The following is a 19715-nucleotide window of genomic DNA, read 5'->3' as shown; positions in this document are numbered from 1 at the left end:
AAAGAGGGGCGTTTGATGTGCAATGAACTAACACACGATGATGATGATGATGATGATGATGATGATGATGATGATGTATATATAACAATTACTAGCCATACACACAACGAGCAGCTAGACAATCGTTATTGGTATTAGTTCTCATATTACACACCATACAGATCCAATTAATTTACACTGCACAATACCCACTAAAAGGAAATATTATTAGTAACTGTATATCCGATTTGATACTTCCTGTAGATAATGCACTGGCTTGTTGTTGTTGTTGTTGTTGTTGTTGTAGTTGTTGTGTATCATGTTCTTGCTGTGGATAATCACGCAGTAGTTGTTTCTGATACGTATACCTTAAACCCTTTCAATCCGATGATGTGTTTTTTATTTACTTGCCTACTTTTGACGATTCTATAAGGCACACTTTTCCACCTGGATGGTCATATATATATAGCTTTCATAAATCCCTTTCCTACAAGAGATCTCCCTTAAACATCTTACCCCAGTTTAGTCTCATTTCTGCCAGACGAATGAATTAATTTTTAGAGAACCTCCTTGTAGAGAGAGTTAATGAACGAGCTACCCAATGCTATACGAAAACTCAATCCTCAGCTGATTCAAATCGTCTGGGAATACCATGGATTAAGAGGCCATCGCAATGAGGGGTTAATGGTGCTTGTGTGACGTGTGGGTGGGTCTGCATGGGACAAAAGCAGCACATAATATTTTCACGACTTCTTTCTCTTCTAAGTATTCCCTCCAACAACTGGGATCACATTCACAACCATAACCCTTTCCCCTCATGCCATTCATCCATTTTACCTCCATTTCTCTCCTCTCATTTCTTTCTCTTCCCTCACTTTTCCTCCCTTCCTTCCTTCCTTTCTTCCTTTTCCTTCCATTTCGCTCCTCCCTGTTCCTTCTCTTCCCTCTCTTCTTCTCCTCCGTTCCTTCCCTTTCATTTCGTCCCTTCTCTCCTCCCATTTACCTTCATTTTCCCCTAGTTTTTTTTCTCTTCCATACCTTCCCTTCCTCTTCCTCCAGTCCCTTCCTTCCTCCCTTTCATCTCCCTTCCTCCCTCCCATCCTCTCCTCCTTTCCTTCCTGCATTTTCCTCCTTCCCTTCCCTCCCTCCCTCCCCTTCCTCTTCCCATACCTCCGTTCCCCTCTTTTCCCCCCCTCCTCTCCCTTCCTCCGCTTTCTTTCCCCTCCCCTTCATGTTTAACTCCTTCCTCCACTTTCTTACCCTACTACTCTTCTTCTCCCTCCCATCTTCTCTCCTCTTCCTTCCATATTTCTCTCAATATTTCTGCTTCCTAACGTTTCTCGTTTGTTCTTTCTCTGCCTTTTTTTCCTTCCTCCCCTCTACCGTCATTTCCCTCTCTCCCCCCTTCTTCTTCTCCTTCCTCTCTTCCCATCCTTCACTTACAATTCTCTCCTCCTTCCTCTCTTTCTCTCCCTCACTTCCATTCCTTTCCTTCCCTTCTTTTCTCCCCTCTTCCTCCCTACCCCTTCTTTCCGTTCATTTCCACGACTCTCCTCTCTCCCTTCCTCTCTTCCCAGTCTTCCTACTTCCCTTTCTTTCCGTTCATTTCCACGACTCTCCTCTCTCCCTTCCTCTCTTCCCAGTCTTCCTACTTCCCTTTCACTTCCTTCCCTTACTCCCTTCCTCCCTTTCATCTCCTTCCCTTCCCCCCCTTCACCTCAGTTTTTCTCCTACTCATCCTTGCTCTCCTTCACCCCCCCCCCGCTTCCCTCACCTCACAGCATCCACCGTCCCCCTCCACAAGCACCATTATCCTCTCCATCAAGCTCGTTCTTTGACCTCTTACCTGCGTTGCCGCCCATTATTCACCTGCCTAATTAACCCCATTAGCCCGAGGAGGTCAGCTTCACCTTATTCTTACCGCTACTAGACAATTTTATTCAGACAATTTTTCAGATTATATTTTATTCAGACCATTTTTCACTATTTTTTATTCAGACAATTTTCAGACAATTTATTTACTCAGACAATTTTCTACACATTTTTTTTATTTCAAACAATTTTTCGTACGTTTTTTTTAATTCAGACAAATTTTTTCACTGAATTTTTTTATTCACACAATTTTCACACAATATTTCTTATTCAGACGTTTTTCTATTTAGACAGTTTCTCAGACAATTTCTTTATTCATACAATTTTTCAGACAATTTTTTATTCAATTTTTTTTATTCATTTTTTTTTATTCAATTTCTCAGACAATTTTTTTCATTCAGACAATTTTTCAGACTTCTTTTTTTTTTATTCAGTGCACTCATAGCAGTGAAGAGAATGGTGGTGGGTATATAAACTCTCGCCTAGAATATCGCCTGGTGATAGCAAGAATGAAGTGACACAGTTTCACATGTTACCTGTTTGGCAATTTTCAAATGTCGGTGAGTTTTGTGGTGGATCAGTGAAATCTGTTTAGGAATTGTAATGACTCACTGAGGTCATTTAAGGACCTCTATAGGGAGGCCTGGAAGCCTACCTCGTCACTGCTGATCTAAAAGATATGTGGCCGTCATAAAATATGACGTTTCATTTTGGGATTCCCACACCCCGACATATTGCAGTGGGGTGGCACTGGGTTACACTGACACAGTGTTTGACGGGCATACACTGTATATGCAGAATTCTGCCACCCCCATAACAGCAGGTCGGGGTGTGGGGTTACGAAAACAAAACAACACACAGTGTAAAGGACTCTCGTATTTCAAACCTGCAGTGGCGAGGCAGGCTTCGAGGCCTCACTATAGAGCCGTTTCACCGACCCGATGGCATACTAACGAAAATCAGATGGTCAGGCTATTCAAACTCGCGTCCTTCTAGACAACTGATCATTTCCCTAACCACCTGACCACCACGTTGTCCAGTGAAGTTGCTACCGGAGAATACACCAGCACTGGACCAACGGTGAAGATGCTCAGTCTAGTTTAAAAGTGATTCTCTGTGACATGAAAGAATTTCCCGTGGGCTTCTCCCTCTCAGTAGGCCTTATAAGGGAATTTAGTGCGGGTTAAAAGGATCTGGGTTTTATGCATAACGGTGGCCTTTTGGGGGGAGGCCTTTAAATGCCGGTGAAAATTTGTGTATAGGCCTATGGCGTGGCGGGGTATTGTGGGGAGGCCTATAATGGTGACTCTATGGCCACCCTACACGCACCCTTACACACCTCCCACTCTCACCCCTCTCCCCTCATGGTCAACCCCTCACTTTCATTCTCTCCCTTCACTCTCATTCTCATCCCTCACTCTCATATTCCTCACACCCTCGATCTGATTCACAATTTTGACTTTCACTCTCATCTTCATTCGTTTAATCTTCTTCTTACTCCCATCACTCTCAATTTCATCCTCACTTTTACCCTTGTTTTCATTCTCACCTCATATTTCCATTTTCACCTTCATCCATCACTTTCACCATCACTATCAGTTATTCTCAACCTCACTCGTTCAATCACACTCTCATCCTCTCCTCTCATCTCCCTCTCACATTCACCCTTTTTCTCATTCACACATCCTATCTTCCCTTCATCCCTTCCCAGTCCTATCCTTTCCTGCCCTCCTATCCTCCCTTCCTTCTCCTTTCTGCCTATTCTCCCCTCCCTCCCCTCGCACCAACCCGCCCCTTCCCTAACCTCTCCTCTCCTTTCCTTTCGTTCCCCTCCCTCTCACCATCCTTTCCCTTCTTTCTTATCGTATCCTCTTCTTCCCTCCTCTCCCCTCTCCATCGCTTTTCACCTTTTCCTGTTTCTTTTCCCTTAACCCCTCTCATTCCTCTTTCCTACCTTCTCTCCTCTCCTCTTTTTTTCCTCCCCTCCTCTCACCTTCATATGAGAGAGAGAGAGAGAGAACCACCACACACGTGACCAATCAATGCCCATTCACCCATTTACGCGTGTCCATATAAATGTCACAAAAATATCCCGTTCACCTCTGTTATGGTCGAAATCAATAAAACGTTTTCCCCCACAGCCTGATATAAGAAACTGTGGTTTTTAGAATTATGTAGTTACGGCTCATGTAAAGCTTAACTGTGGGTGAGACTACTACTACTACTAGTACTACTACTAGTAATAATAATAATAATAATCTATATTATAATGATCCGATTTTTGTATGTTTGTTGGTTGGTTTGTTATTGTAACAGCAAAAACGCCGCAACGTGGCGCAATTTTTGTTAGAGCAAGGTACCCTTAAAATGCTCTAACTTGACGAATAAAACAATATCCAGTCCAATCAGGCCACCGGTTCCAGAGTTACGGCTCATTTCTCACCTTCTGACATCGAGTGGAGGCCACCGATGGTGGTCTTTAAGCGAGTAATAATAATAATAGTAATGCTTTGTATACCACCAGAAACAGTAACGTTCAAGACCCCCCCCCCTCTCTATCTCTCTCCTCTGATTTGTCTATTCTCAACCCTCCACCACTACGGCGGGCGCGCTACACACGTCTAGCAACACTCTCATCCCTTTTCCGTCCAGCTCTGTAATGCATGAGTTAACCGTTATTCCCAGTCTTTCATGTATGCAACAGGTCAGCTCTGGAACTGTCTCCATTTGTCTGCATTTCCAACTGCCTATGATCTCCAGTCTTTCAAACGAAGTGTGTCCTGGCAACTCGAAATGAACGGATCTTGAATTTGGCTCTCTGTTATCTTGTTCTTGTTTTTTCTTGGAGGGAACAATCGGGCACCTCGCCTTTGGTTTTGTGACACGTTTCCCTCCACTCACTTCACTATATTATATACATGCTTCATATACTTCTTCTGCACCTGCTGCCTTTACGTCCATTCTTCAGTCATTTCAAAGCTTTCTTCACGCCTGACAATGACACAATCTTGAGAAGCAGATTTCCTTCTTGTGCAGCGTTCAACCTAATCATGTTTACCACCGCCTTGCTCGCCCCAGGATTCTCGTTCATCATTTTTCGAAAGATCATTTTTATTTATTTATCTGCTTCATATATTTTTTCCCTATTAACCATCGTTCTCACATTTTGTATTTTTTTCTCACATTCATTCCGACATTTTCGCACTTCTTTTCGAAATAATTTCCCATATTCCGAAAGTCTGCATCCAGTTTTCTTTTGAAGTCTTCCTGCATCTTCGTTCCTTCCACTAATCTTTTACACTTTTTTTTTTTTCTGTCAGTATTTTACCTCATTCTTTCATCTGAATCTCTTTCATGTATCCACTCCATCTATTTGTTTATCATCTCTTGCACTGCTTTCTACTTTTACATCCCACTATGTTGTTCCTTTCTAACTAGAACCTTCTAAAATTTGGTCCAAACCTGCCATCTCTCCATCTTATTCATTATGGTAGTCAGGAAGAAGTGCTATGGAAAAGAGGTAGCGCCGTACCACTTAATTAATTCTGTCACAGAACCACGTGAAAAAAACTGCCAAAGGGTGACAATCGTTAAACTCACAGACCTACAGATAATACCCTTAAAACACCACGCACGCTTTTAGCACTCCTACCCTTTCCTTTGATCTGATCCGTTCCTAGTTCATTAACCTGACCTCCTCCTCTGTTTTTTTCCTCATAATCAGCTGCGTCTGCTTTGGTTTCTGTTCTCCACTTACACTCTTTCAACTGTGTTCCCCCTTCACTCTTGTTTTTTATTCTCCTCTCAATTTAACCTTGTGCATCAGTATTTAGTTGCGTCCTCCCCACACAAGCATCCTTCTCAGTAAAAGCACACAATCAACTAGGCTCCAGTCAAGATTCACTGCAGTCTCTTTTATCAATACCAATCCCTCTTATCATTATCATTCGCATTTTTGTATTCACCTGTTTAGTTTAAAATACGAACACCTGTAATTACGCACAACTCTGTCTTTGATATCCTTCAGCTAACGTCCATTTCCATTTTCTCCTCGCACACCAAAAGATCCATTGAACCACTTACAGGACCCACACCAACTCTTCCCTTCATGCCATCAATCTCTCTCTCTCTCTCTCTCTCTCTCTCTCTCTCTCTCTCTCGGCATGGGTTCTATCGCTCAGCCTCGTTAATTCTAAATAATTTTTCTTTATCTTCCACACCTCTGTCATCGCTCGGTGCAAATGTAATTGGCAAATACAATAACTTTCATTCTATCAGACTTTAAAACTGCCAAACATAAACATGCACTGTGAGATAAATGAACAGGCACATTTATTATCATTCACTCTTTTCCGCCACTCATCATCCACCAGCATGTCAAGTTCCTCTCTATCCCACCCGTGAGTGTTTATACCTTACCTTACAGATGTCTGGTCTCCTCACTCCTGTATAATGCCATCAGATCAGCAAAATTAATAAAACATTCATCTCAGTGTACCTTCGCGCAACATCAGAGAAAGAGTTCGAATCTACCAAAGTCTACGGTGTACGTATTTATCTATTTTATATTTACCAACCTATCTATCTAGCTGCCTATCTATTTGTCTACCTACCATGTATACCTACCGAACTATCAACCTTCCTATCTATCTATTTATCTATCTATGTCTTTGTCTATTTATTTATTTGCTATCAATCTATCCTCAGGGGTGAACCATAAGGCATTTGCTATCTATATCCAGTGACTATCCTTTCTCTCCCACGAGACACCATCTTGTCCCCTTTCCTATTTCTTGGTCCACCGCTTCTTCTACTTCCAATCACAAGACCCATACACTCTCCTAGTCAATCTTCCAGAGTGGTATATGAGGGAGGGTGGCGTGTCGATGGAGAGGGGGGGGCGTTACTGAGTAGGGCGAGAAATACCTAGAAATCTTTTTGTCACATCCTCCCACGCCTACCTCTCCTTTTTTACTTCTCTCTCTCTCCTTCCTTGATTTCTTCCATCCTTCCTTACTTCAGAAATTCCCTCCTTTTCTTCCTTATTTCCAATTTCTTTCTCTCCTTCCTTACTTTCTTCAATCTTTCAATGTACTTTCCTTCCCTTTTCCTTCCTCCTTACTTACTTCTCTACCTTCTTCCTCTTTACTTACTTTTTTCCCTTCTTCCTTAATTTATTCTCTCCTTTTCACCTTTTCTTACTCTCAGCTCTCCTTCTCTTCCTAATTTCTTACTCTCTTCCCTCCTTTCCTCCCTCCTTCCTTTCTTTGCTTCTTTTCCTTCTTTACTCCTCTCTCTTTTCTCCCTCTTTATTTCCACTTCCTTCCATTTGTCTCTTCTTTCATCTCTACCCTCCTCCCTCCATCTATGCCTCCTTCCCTACTCTCGTAAGTTCCACCCTCCCTCCCTCCTCTTCTCCCTCCTTCCCTCAATGTCTCCTTCTGAATCTCCTTTACCTCTCTTTCCTCCTTTCCTTCCCTCCCCCTAACACTTTCCTTATTTCCTCCCCTCCTCTCTCTCTCTCTCTCTCTCTACCTCTCTACCTCCTTTCACCCCTCCCGTTCAATTTCTCTGTTCTCTCATCCTTCTCTTTCTCCGTCTACATATTTCCTTTTTCTCTCCTTATCTCCGTCCCTCCTTTCCTCTCTCCTTTCCTACCTCCTTCTCTCTCTGTCTCCCTCCTTCCTTATTCTCTTCCTCCTTACCTCCTTCTCTCCCCCCCCCCGTCCTACTCTCTTCCCTATCTTTCTCCTTCACCCCTTTTTTCTCTCCTTTCTTACCTCCTTCCCCTTTCTCTCTCTCCCTCCCTACCTTCTCCCCTCCCTATTACCTCTTTCACCCCTGTCTGCCTCCTTCCCTACCTACTTACGTGCCTACCTACCTTCTCCCCACCCTGCCTCTATCTTTCTCCCATGTCTCCCTCCCTCCCCCTTTTCTTCCTCCCTGTCTACTTTCTTTCCCCTTCTCTCCCTTCCTCCAGCCCTCCCTGTCTTCCTCTGCTTCGTCTTTCCCTTCATTCTTACTTCCTTCCCTCTCTACCTTCCGCCCTCCCTACTCTCTCTCTCTCTCTTTCTCCTTTCCTCCCTTCCCCATCTCTCTCTCATTTCCTTCCCTCCCGTCCTCCCCCTCACCCCTCCCTCGGTGCCACGGGGTAGGTAGGGTAGGAGGGTGGGTGAGGGGTAGCAGTAGTCTAAATGGAGGGCAGTGAACTAAATGGCTTGCAACCTTAGGCCTATGCCAGACTCACTTTAAAAATACTTAGGCCTACTTTCCTACCTGCCTCATTCATTCCAACACTCACTAACACTTCACTCTCACTCTCCCTCCCTCCTTTCATCTTCTTTCGTCTTCATTCGTTTCCGTTCTTCACTAACTTTCCTTTTCTACCGTCCTTCCTTCTCTCCGTTATTCCCTCCTCCGTCTTTCCTCCATCTTCTCTCTCTTACATCTCTCTCTCTCTCTCTCTCTCTCTCTCTCTCTCTCTCTCCTGTGTATATATATATATATATATATATATATATATATATATATATATATATATATATATACATAACCTCTTCTATTTTCATTCCTTTGTTTTATTTCCTTCCTTCACTTCCTACAGTCTTTTCTTAACTCTTTAGTTTTTAACATTTCACTGCTTCCTTTTTTTTTTTTTTTCACTCAGTTCTATCTCCTGAATTTTTTCCGCAGTGTTCCTTGCTTTCTTAAACTTTCTTTGATTTTCTTTCTCAAAATCAATTTTCTTCATTTCCTTCCATCATTTCCATCACTTTCTTCACCAATACTACGACTCTTCCACTTACCAGCACATCAACCACCCTACCGCCAGACAATTTTATTCAACTTAGTATAGGCGTTTTAAAAGCAGTAGGTTAGATACAACCTTTATTAATCCCTCCAACGCCAGATGGCTCTCCTCGAATGAATAAAATCGTTTGACAGCTGGAAGATTTTAAAAAAATCACCGGACTCAAGGGGTTTACTTCTAGCCTCATCAATAGTCACCATCTACCTAAAAAGGAATAAATAAATAAGTGAATAATTAAATAACTTAAATATTTACCTATTAAACTAAGTACCCACATTCTTACTGACCTACCTACCAGAATACATACAAACTGAACCTGATTACTTACCGACCTTCCTAACTATCTACCTACCAACAACAAATATCTTTCAAAATACTGACCTACCTGTTCACCACCTACCCCCTAAAACACTTGAATACCTACCTACTTACCTACCTACCTACGTAACATAACTATCTAAATTCTTACCTAATAGATTTCCCTAATTATACTAACATTTCTGTTTCACTGCCTACCTACCTACATATCAACCTACTAACCTAGCTACTTACTAACCTATGTTCTTACCAGTTGTCAACGTCCTTACCTACCTACTTACCAACCTATCTGCCAACCTACCTACCTAGTTACCAGTCCTATCTGTCTCTATCTATCTATCTATCCACATCCCTAGCTACTAACCTATTTTTCAACCTACCAGTTTACCTACTTACCTATCTACCTACCTGCCTGCCTGCCTATTAATATACTTACCTGTCTGTCTGCTTACCTACAAATCAACCTACTAACATACGACCTACACTCTTAACCTATTATTAATCTTCTTATCTATCTATCAACCAACCAACCTCCCTATCTGTCAACTACCAATCTATCAACTTACTTATCTACCTGCCTACTAATCAACTAACTCACAAACATTTTTACCAATTAATAGCATACTTGCCTACCAACCAACCAACCAACCTACCTACCTTCCTACCTTCCCTCTTACAACCAACCAACCAACCAACCTACCTACCTACCTTCCCTCTTACCACTGATCAACCTATTTACCTATCAACCAACCCATGTACCTGCCTACTTACCAACCAGTCCACCACCATATATACCTACCTACCTACCTACCTACGTACATAACCTGTCTACCTACCAACCTTATCTCACCAGGTACACTCACTAACCCTTTCCCTCCTTCTCCTCCTCTTCCTCCTTCCTTTCATTACTCTCCCTTCTCTCTCCCCATTCTCCCTTCCGTTCCCTGTATTTCCCTTCCCCTCCTCTCTTTTCCCTTCTATCTTTTACTTTCCTCTCGTCCCCTCTCCCTTCTCTTTTTTATCTTCCCTCCCTTCTCTTTTCTTCCTTCTTTCCTTCCTCCTTGTTTTCCTTCCTTTCCCTGCCTACCTCTCCTTCCTCCCTTCGTTTCTCGTCCTTCCTATCCTTCCACTTTCATTCCCTTCCATCCATATGTCCTTCCTCCTCCTTTGCCTTTCCTCCCTTCTTCCCTTCCTCCGTCCCTCCCTTCCCTTCCCTCGGTTCCTCCCTTCTTCCCTTCCTCCGTCCCTCCCTTCCCTTCCCTCGGTTCCTCCCTCCTCCTCCCCTCTCTCCCTTCCCTTCTCTCGGTTCCTCCCTCCTCCTCTCCTCTCTCCCTTCTCTCCCCTTCCCCACACCTGCCCTTCCCTATACCTGGCTTTAATTATGTCAACACTGAAATTTATGAAATGCACATATTGAACTCTGCTTACCTATCATAGGGGGAGGGGATGGTAGGGGAGGAGAAGGGAGGGGGAGAAGAAGAGGGAGGAATAGAGGGAGCGAGAGAAATTGAGAAAGAGGGAAGGGGAATGGAAGGGGAGAGTGCGATGGAAAAGAGAATGGAAAGGGAGAGTGCAATGGGAAAGAAGGAACCGAAGGGGAGAGTGCGAAAGGATGGAAGGAAAAATAGAAGGGGAAAGAAAGGATGAAAGAGAAGGGAAGAGAAGGGTAAAGTAAGGAAGGGAAGGGAAGGGAGGGGAATGGAAGGAGAGAGAGAGAGAGAGAGAGAGAGAGAGAGAAACCCTTAACCAAACACCACTCCCACCCTACGCCGCAGTACGTACCCAATGACAAATATACATCACACACACACACACACACACACACACACACACACACACACACACACACACACACACACACACACACACACACACACACACACACGATCCATGAGCAATCTAATAACCAAAAAATATATCCCCCGGCCACTAATATTAAACCCATTAAGGCTGAGCACTTGTTTAATTTATTCCTGCCTACTCCAGACGATTTTATTCAGCCTCTTTTAATGGGGGAATTAGTGAAGGCCTCCAGTTCACGTAAATCCCTCTAGTCGCTGAGTAAAATCGTCTGGAAGGGGTTGAACCAAGGACATAATTGACACAGAAACATTAAACCAACAGCAAAAAATGAATGAATGAATGAATAACCCCGGACAAACCCAACTAGGCCGCCAGAGTATCAACCCCTTCACTAAGATGACATCTTTCATTTACACTTGCTACCACCAGACGATTTTATTGTTTTTCAAGGACCTCTCTAATTGGAGGAATGAAAAAAACAATGTCCATTAACCCATTCACTGCGATGACATATGTATTTCGTTTGTTTTTTCCTATCACTCAGCGATTGCATTAATAAGGGTGTTGGAGAGGGTCGCCTTCATGTGGTGACACCGATATAACCCGGCGGCCCAACTACCTGGTTATAAAAACGTCCTTCAACTGCTTCCCTATACCCCGAAAGGAGGATGGTGGACGGCAGGAAAAGGGAAGGGAGTGGAGGGGAAGGGAATGAACGAGGGAGAGAGAGAGAGAGAGAGAGAGAGAGAGAGTGTGTGTCTATCGGGTTCACGTTTCAGATGAGTCTGTGGCACCATAACAAGGGTAACTCCTCGTACTGAACGGGTTATCGTAGTCAATTCAGCCCACAACACAAAAGCTGGGTAGTGATGGAGGGGTCAGTGTCGGCGCGTAGTGCAGCTTAGGCATCTGTGAAAGAGTAGGAAGGCATTCCAGGGAACAAGAGAATGACGAGTGAATGGAGGTGTGGTCCATTTGTACTGGCCACTGAGAAAAATAAGAGTTCTCATTATTATTTATTTTACTTCTGGATCCCACTCAAAGATGGAGATAACGACGATGATAATAATGATTGACATTTGCAGTGATTAAGTCGCACAGGTCGATAAGGCAGTATTTTTGTTCTACATTCCATTAGATCAAGGAGTAAGTCCAGGCTTTGGTGAACATTTCACGGTTATATCAGCATATTCGCTATGTCAAAGTTGCCTCAGTCATTCCAACACAAATTTTCACAAACACCTCTCAGTCTACACTCCAAAAGCCTGCCTCGCTAATCCCTGCAGCATGGATGAGGGCAGGTCATTCCCCGACAAATCAATGAGCAGTACCTTAGCTACAATGATGTACCACAAGATGTGGTGGTGAAAACTGGGAGCTGTTGTTCTCAAACCTTTGTGTGGCTGATGGGATGTGTGTGGAGGATGGAACGCTACACCTCTGGTACGGTTCGCCAGTCCTGTGTGTATAGATAACGATGGTGCTGATGATGCAGTTTTACGTCATACACGCCAGTCTTTGAGGAGCTAAGGCGTTGCCCCTAATTAGGAGGTTTTTGTTGCAGCGTGAAGTACTTTGCGACAGGATGCCCTTCCTGATGTCAACTAACAGACCATGGTTGCGATCGAACACTCAAATTCTCGGTTGACAGCGTGCATTCTAGCTCACCAGACCACAGATGCACAAAAAATAAATCCGATTTACAACTCTCAGAATACAGCTCAACCAGCAATCAATTCCCCATTCTCATCTCGTATACTCCAGGCCTCCTATGCTCCCCTATTATTCCTTCCAAAGCCTCTCCTCACCCTCTCCCTCCCTTCCCCCCACCCCATACACTTAAATCCCCCACTCTCAGTACCCTCTGCCTCTCCTCAAAACCTCCCACACACTCTCTTATCCATAATAATTCCTCCGTTTTTTTCCACTTGAGCGCTATATCTCCCTCTCCCCTCCTCTTCTCCCTCCGTCCCACTTTCCTCCCTCTCATCCTTGTGGTCACTCTTAATAGGATTCCTCCCTCCTCTGCCTCCTTCCAAATGCTCTCTCTCTCTCTCTCTCTCTCTCTCTCTCATTTTCACTGAGGTGGAAAGAATTCAAGACGTACGACCTAGGTCAAGTTAGGTTACATCAGATAGAAAAAAAAAAAATTGCATTAGGTTAAATTTGGAAGGGTAAAGTAAGGTTAGAGTAGGAGAGAACAAGTTAGTGTCGAGCTCAGAAGTTACGTCGAAAGTAATTTATCCACGAAAAACAAAATTACCCACATTACAGTTTTTTACAAGATTGAAAAGAAATCTGGCAGAGAGAGAGAGAGAAATGTAATGGTCCTACAGAGCACAGGTAATTCATGCCAAAAGAGCTAATCTGTAAATATTTCACTTCCATGACGTCCTGCTTATTTAATTCTACCTACCCCCGGACACTACAATAATCTTAGGGGACACTCTTCTAACTAGAGGGACTAGATACAACCTTCATTAATCCTTCCACTGCTAGAGGGCAATCCTAAACGGTACACATTCTTCTGGTCAAAGCAATACATGAATACAAAAGAAATAAGAAATAATCGTAATGAAGGACTTGGAGTGCGGTGTAATGATAGTACTTTGCTTTATCCTTAGATGGGACCGGGAGCTGGGGAGGTACGGCAGCGATAAAGCCATTGTAAACAGTATGGTGTAAGGAGTTAAAAATTTCACTGTTCAGTAACTTCAATAAAACACCTCACACTACCACGACACACACTACCACAACACACACTGCCACGTTACACACTACTACAACACACACCTCTACATCACGCACTGTCACAGCATACAATGTCACGACACACACTCCCTCACAACACACTATCACAGTATACAATGCCACAGCAGACAGTGCCTCAGTACGGCAACACTATCAAACGCCACACTACCACGCCACACATTATCACAGCATATGCTACCACACACACACACACACACACACACACACACACACACACACACACACACACACACACGCCACACTACTATATGACACACCGTCACAGAACACACAACCATAGCACACACTGCCACAGTAAACGCTACCACCGACACAGATCGGTATGAAGTTTATTTACCATACACTACATACTGACAGATAGTTGCATAGGTAGATTAATAAGTAGTTGAAGAAAAGGTAGACAGATGGAAGGACAGAGAAATTTATGGATAATCAGATCAATACTAACAGATATGTACAAAGATACATTCGGGTTTACAGTAAATAATAAAACAAAGAGAAAGAATGAAGTCATGTCTGGTTGTGTTGCTTTCCAGATAAAAGCCTGTGGCAAAGGTCAGGCCATTGAATTTCCAAGTACTGGGCCCACTCCCTGACATACATTATAGTTTGTGGACGCCAGACCTCACTGCCCAGCCTACCATTTGTTACTTAGCCTTACACTAAAGATAGGCTTGTTGTAAAGACGGAGTTTATCAATTTCCAAAGTTCTATGTTCCTCGCCCCACCTACACCCACCTCCTTATTATTTGTGGAAGCTCTCTCTCTCTCTCTCACCAGCTGGCACACTTTTCGTTTTGGTGCTTTACATACTCATCAGGCCAGTGATTTTCAAGGTTCTATAGTTAGTGTACCTGAACTTAGCCGTGATTTTCGTCATTTTGCAGTTTATTTCTCGAAACTTAACGGCAGGATAAGACAATATTACGACTCTGCATCCTTTCCATACCACCCCTTTGTGACTAACACCATATCCTTGTGCTTGTCACTTCCTGTTGCTCAATATTCAAGATGGACAGATGTGAATTTTAGGCCTAGTGAAGTGAACATTATAAAAGTTTACTGTCCAAACCCACAGATCCCACACACATGACAGTCTGTGAACCCTGAATGTCACTGGCCGGACAACCATTTGTTGTGCTACTCTACACTCATAACAGGCCTTAGGTAAAGGTCAAGCTGACTGATTTACCATCACCCTTCGCCCCGGCATCTCCTGCGCACAGCAGTGTGTGGACAATGTGTATCAGCATCTTCGCCACTTTTGAGAATGCATAGTACACACGATCACAAAAGTATCATACACTTACCCATCGTTACGTTTTAAAACCCTGGACAAGCCATCTGATATGTTCTTCAGTCGCTTTTCATATACTGGTATGTGTTTGCCTGCTACTACCATCAACACTTAGTAAAACATTAAGTTTTAAAAATAGTTCTGAACAATCATTCAGAACTATTTGCCTTATGAAGTAAACGTTCAATGTGAAACTAACGATCACCAGTGTAAAGATACGTTCTTGATCGTGTATAGAACCATGAACAAAAGTTCACTGACTAACCTCTGCGAGTATATGTGTTTTGCCTTAGTCTCTCTCCTCCCAAAATGACTGAGTATCCTTTCGTCAAAGACTCTTTTGTTGTGTACTTCTCATTTTTATCACATAATAACTACTCATGTAACACCTTCCACTGACACAGCCGGCAGAAAAGTGTCGGCTAATTTTTGCTCTGGCCTCACCTTTACAGACCTATTTGGCTTAGGGCTAAGGTCAACCCAATAAATCAGCAAAGTTGTAGGTACCATCCCTCTCCCCTGATCCCATCACCCATCGCAGCTTGTGGACGCCATACCTTAGCAATCAGGCCACCTTTGGCTGTGCAAGTTAACACTCAACTGGCGCATGGAAGGGACCAGCTTACTGATTTTCTTAGTTCTGTGTTGTACACTGTTATGTGAAGTGGTTACTGAGGGACACAAAGACGTTCGACACTCGGTGAACGGTTTGATTCTAATTTTTGCAATAATATTATCTAGAAGTTTGTTGTCTAAGAGCATAATGTGTCAGCCTGAGCCAGTCCAAGTGAAGGTCATGCTGTACAAATCTGTTCAAACCATTCAGTGGTTCGGCTAGTTTGGTGCTGGCTTCACAATAGGACGACACGCTCTAGAATGGTGGATTCGGGCCCCACCGACTGCCACTAGTCTGTGGGGTGGACGCTCACACACTAGCGTCTGTCCGCAACAATGCAATAAACCTACAAGATACCAGTCTACTTCAACCACCTTCTGTTTCGCTGTTTATACCTTGGCTCGTATTCTCTGTTAAAGAAGCTCCCTTACCGATTTACTTTTAGATACGGCAAGTTAATATCGTTTCGCACGTTATTTTTGCGGAATATGATCATATTAGTGATTTAGGTAATATAGAAGAGGATGGCAAGATGTAGCAAAATAAATCGCTTAGGATGAGGTGTTCGGGAGCTTCCTTAACCGACGAAAATACGGACCCTTATGTCTGTCCTACTCTCCCATCACTTCACCCTTGGTTCGAGTCCCACACCCTTGGTTCGAGTCCCACAGAAGCGGCCTGAGGTTTTTCTGATCATGCAATGTCATTAGAAGCGTTGGCCAGTCACCCCTCCTAAAATTTTATGCAGACCATTCGTGGGGTCCTACACGTCACAAAGGGGTAATGCAGGACGGGAAGCTACCATTAATAATAACTTCTACTTTCACTTATTCTATTATCCCAGCAGTTCGTTGTAAGTTTATTAATGGGCCAGACTTACCTCGGTTATTATTACTTTCCTTATCAGTCCAATGCCTTTTTTTGTACTTCTGCCACTACAAAATTATTTAGCTTTGGAATGCCCCCTAGTGCTGAAAGAGTTAATTAAGGCTGCATACCTCCAGTCCAAGATGCCCATCCCGCAGTGAACAAAACTGTCTGGAGATGGCAAGGATACAAAACACGTTATAGGATTCAAGACGAAAATAACACCTTCTCCTTCCATATAATCACCCGATGGCGAAGTAGTTCCATTTTATTATTGCTACAGGAAAATGTCTTCACCCAGCTTACGAGACCCCGATGGCAATGCAGGGTTGATGATGACTATATTCAATCCCTCCAGCTCGAAAATTTTCCCCAAAGCAAAACAAAATCGTCTGTGGTACCAAAAAGAAAATCAGAAGTGCATCATGGAAGTGAAAGTGGTTAATGGTGTTTTTTACTCAACTCATATTATTTCTTACCCACTGAGTCCGGAAACATGTTTTTTCATTGTATCCACCCTATTTCATGACGATTACATGCAGCTGGAGACAGACTGGAGGGATTACAGTAGATGTAGCCTTGTTGAACCCCTTCAATACGAGAGGCCGTTCCTGAAATCGTCTAAGGGCAGTATGAATAAAAAAATAATAATACGTCATCGCAGTGAAGGGGTTACGGTTCTCTCTATATATATAACACCTCCAACTGAAACAGCCTCTACTAAGGTAAATAAAAATCATCTGTGGGAATATGAATGGATTTTAAAGGATGTCACTCGGTTACAAGAGGCAAAACTCATCCCAGCAACTAAGCAGACCTATTAACGTGTTCATTAAGGAGATAATTACCTTGTGCAATAACCATAATCATAATATAATAACGACATTAACTCTGATATTATTAACTAGGGTTGGACCGGTGATGTTCAAGGACTTTCTATTTTAACTTTGCCCATATCCTACGCCGTTGATGGCACTGAGAGAGAGAGAGAGAGAGAGAGAGAGAGAGAGAGAGAGAGAGAGTTGTGGTACAGGACAACACAATAATGTTTATGTTCAATTATAGGACCTGAACACAACAGGAGGCGCCAGGCAGTATTATACCCCCCCCCCCTCTCTCTCTCTCTCTCTCTCTCTCTCTAAATTTCCTGGAGATATAAAAATAAGCTCTGTAGTCGTAGCTAAGAAGGATAAACTAAGCCAAATGGACCTCAGTCAAACCACCCAATAATTACCACAGTGAAACAGCCAATTTAATGTAAAAAAAAAAAAAAAATGAGTCTCTAAAAAGGAAGTCTCACCAAGAAAATCAATTATGCAATGATGAGACGTCAGATCAAACGCACTTCAAGCCTCAAAGACGTGGGAGCGACAGTTTCAGTTGATCTGAAATTTACCCAACAGTGTAATGACGCAGACACCTCTTCTTTGATGCTGTCCTACATACGACTGGTCTGACCTCAACTTAGAATATGCCGCGCTGTTCTGGGATGCCCACCTAAGTAAGCGATAATATTAAAATGGAGTTCGTGCAACGAAGAGCTACAAACCTAATTCCTCTCTCCGAAATACGTCGTACGAGGAAGGGCTACGAGAACTACGCTTCTCCCTAGCAAAGCGTCGATTTTTTTTTTTTTAAGCCTTACAGAGATATAGCAACACAAAGTACCAGCTCTCCCTACCTGAGGCAATGGAGTACAACTTAAAGAAATGGATTTTACCAATTACTTCCAAACAAACTACTGTATACTCTTGAAAACTACAACACATACTGGAATTTGGTCCAGAACGCACAGCCATAAACGTAACCCAAACGAGGCTCCACCAACGCCAAGCAGTAAGTGGGATAGCATACTCTGTTACCTACACAACAGTACTGAAATCACGTGTTGAAGTCAAAGCAAACTCATCTTCTTGACTGGTTTACTTTCCTATACATTCATAAGTGGGTAAGCTCTCGACTGATTACATGAGTACGACTGACTTCAGCACTTCAGGCCTTACATATTCGTGTTCAGTACATAAATAATTTGTTTATATACCAGGTATATATATATATATATATATATATATATATATATATATATATATATATATATATATATATACAGTAGTGCCCCTCCCCGGAAAACAACTAAAAAACAAACAAGAAGCCTCGGACAAGGACTGACCAAACGATGACGACCCAGGACCGGACAAAGGACTTGGTAATGAGTACATGGAATGTAAGAGGAGCGAATGATGAGGTGAAAGAGAGAGATTGTCCAGGTGCTTGAGGGTGCGAAAGTGGATGTATGTGGAATAACTGAAACAAAATGGAGAGGAGAAAGTGTGAGAGAATGGGAGTATGGATGGGGTATATGTGCAGGAGTAGATGAGAATGAGAGGGCAAAGGAAGGAGTGTGTATAGTTGTGAGTAAAAGATGGAAGAAGAGCATAAGACAGTATGGATCAGTTGGGTCAAGGATTGTGTGGGTAAAGTTGAAAGTTGGAATACAAATGTGGGCGATTGTGTGTGTGTATGCGCCAACGCAAGATCGTGCTAGAAGAGTGAGAGAAGAGTTCTGGACAAATGTGGAAGTGTGCATGGAAAAGTTTGGAAGGAATGAGAGAGTGTTTTTGATTGGTGATATGAATGGTAAAGTTGGTAACGTGAAGGTGGATGGAATAGTTGGTGAGTGGGGTGTGCCTGCCGAGATAGATGAGAATGGGAGTGCGTTAGTGGACATTTGTGCTGGGAGGGGTTGGTGATAGCCAATACCCTCTTCAGGCATAAAATGATCCACAGGTATACATGGCGAGTGATGAGAAGGGTGGGTGGTGAACTGAATGAAAGGAAGGCAATGATTGATTATGTGTGTGTGGATGAAAGGATGCGAAGATGTGTAAAGGATGCAAGAGTGTATAGAGGTTGGGGGAGTGGACTTTCTGACCACTACTTGGTGGTGGCCAGAATTAGGATGCAAGTGAGGTGGAGGAATAGAAGAAGGGAAAGACGAGAGGAAGAAGTAGTTGCAAGGAGAGTGGAAAGGTTACAAGAGGATGAGAAAAAGGCAGAGTATAAGAGAGAAGTGGAGGAACGTTTGGGCAAATATGAATTGGAGCAGATGAGAGACGTGGAAGGTGTGTGTAAGATATTTACAGAAGAAATATGTGCAGCATGTGATGTGGTGTGTGGAAGGAAGAGAAGACGGAGGGGGGTGCAAGGAACAGCGTGGTGGACTGAAGAGGTGAAACAGGCTGTGGCACAAAAGAAGAAAGCATACAATGAATGGATGAGAAATAGGGGCGTGGAAGAAGTTGAGAGGCGGAAGAGAGAGTTATATGTGGAAAGGAAGAGAGAGGTGAAAAGATTAGTAAGAGAGAGAGTAAGAAGAGAGT

Source organism: Coenobita brevimanus, chromosome 62 (assembly GCF_032717465.1).
Source record: "Coenobita brevimanus isolate Jiangsu-jjx chromosome 62, ASM3271746v2, whole genome shotgun sequence".
In the NCBI taxonomy this organism is placed as follows: Eukaryota; Metazoa; Arthropoda; class Malacostraca; order Decapoda; family Coenobitidae; genus Coenobita; species Coenobita brevimanus.
Note: the sequence above shows the minus strand (reverse complement) of the source record.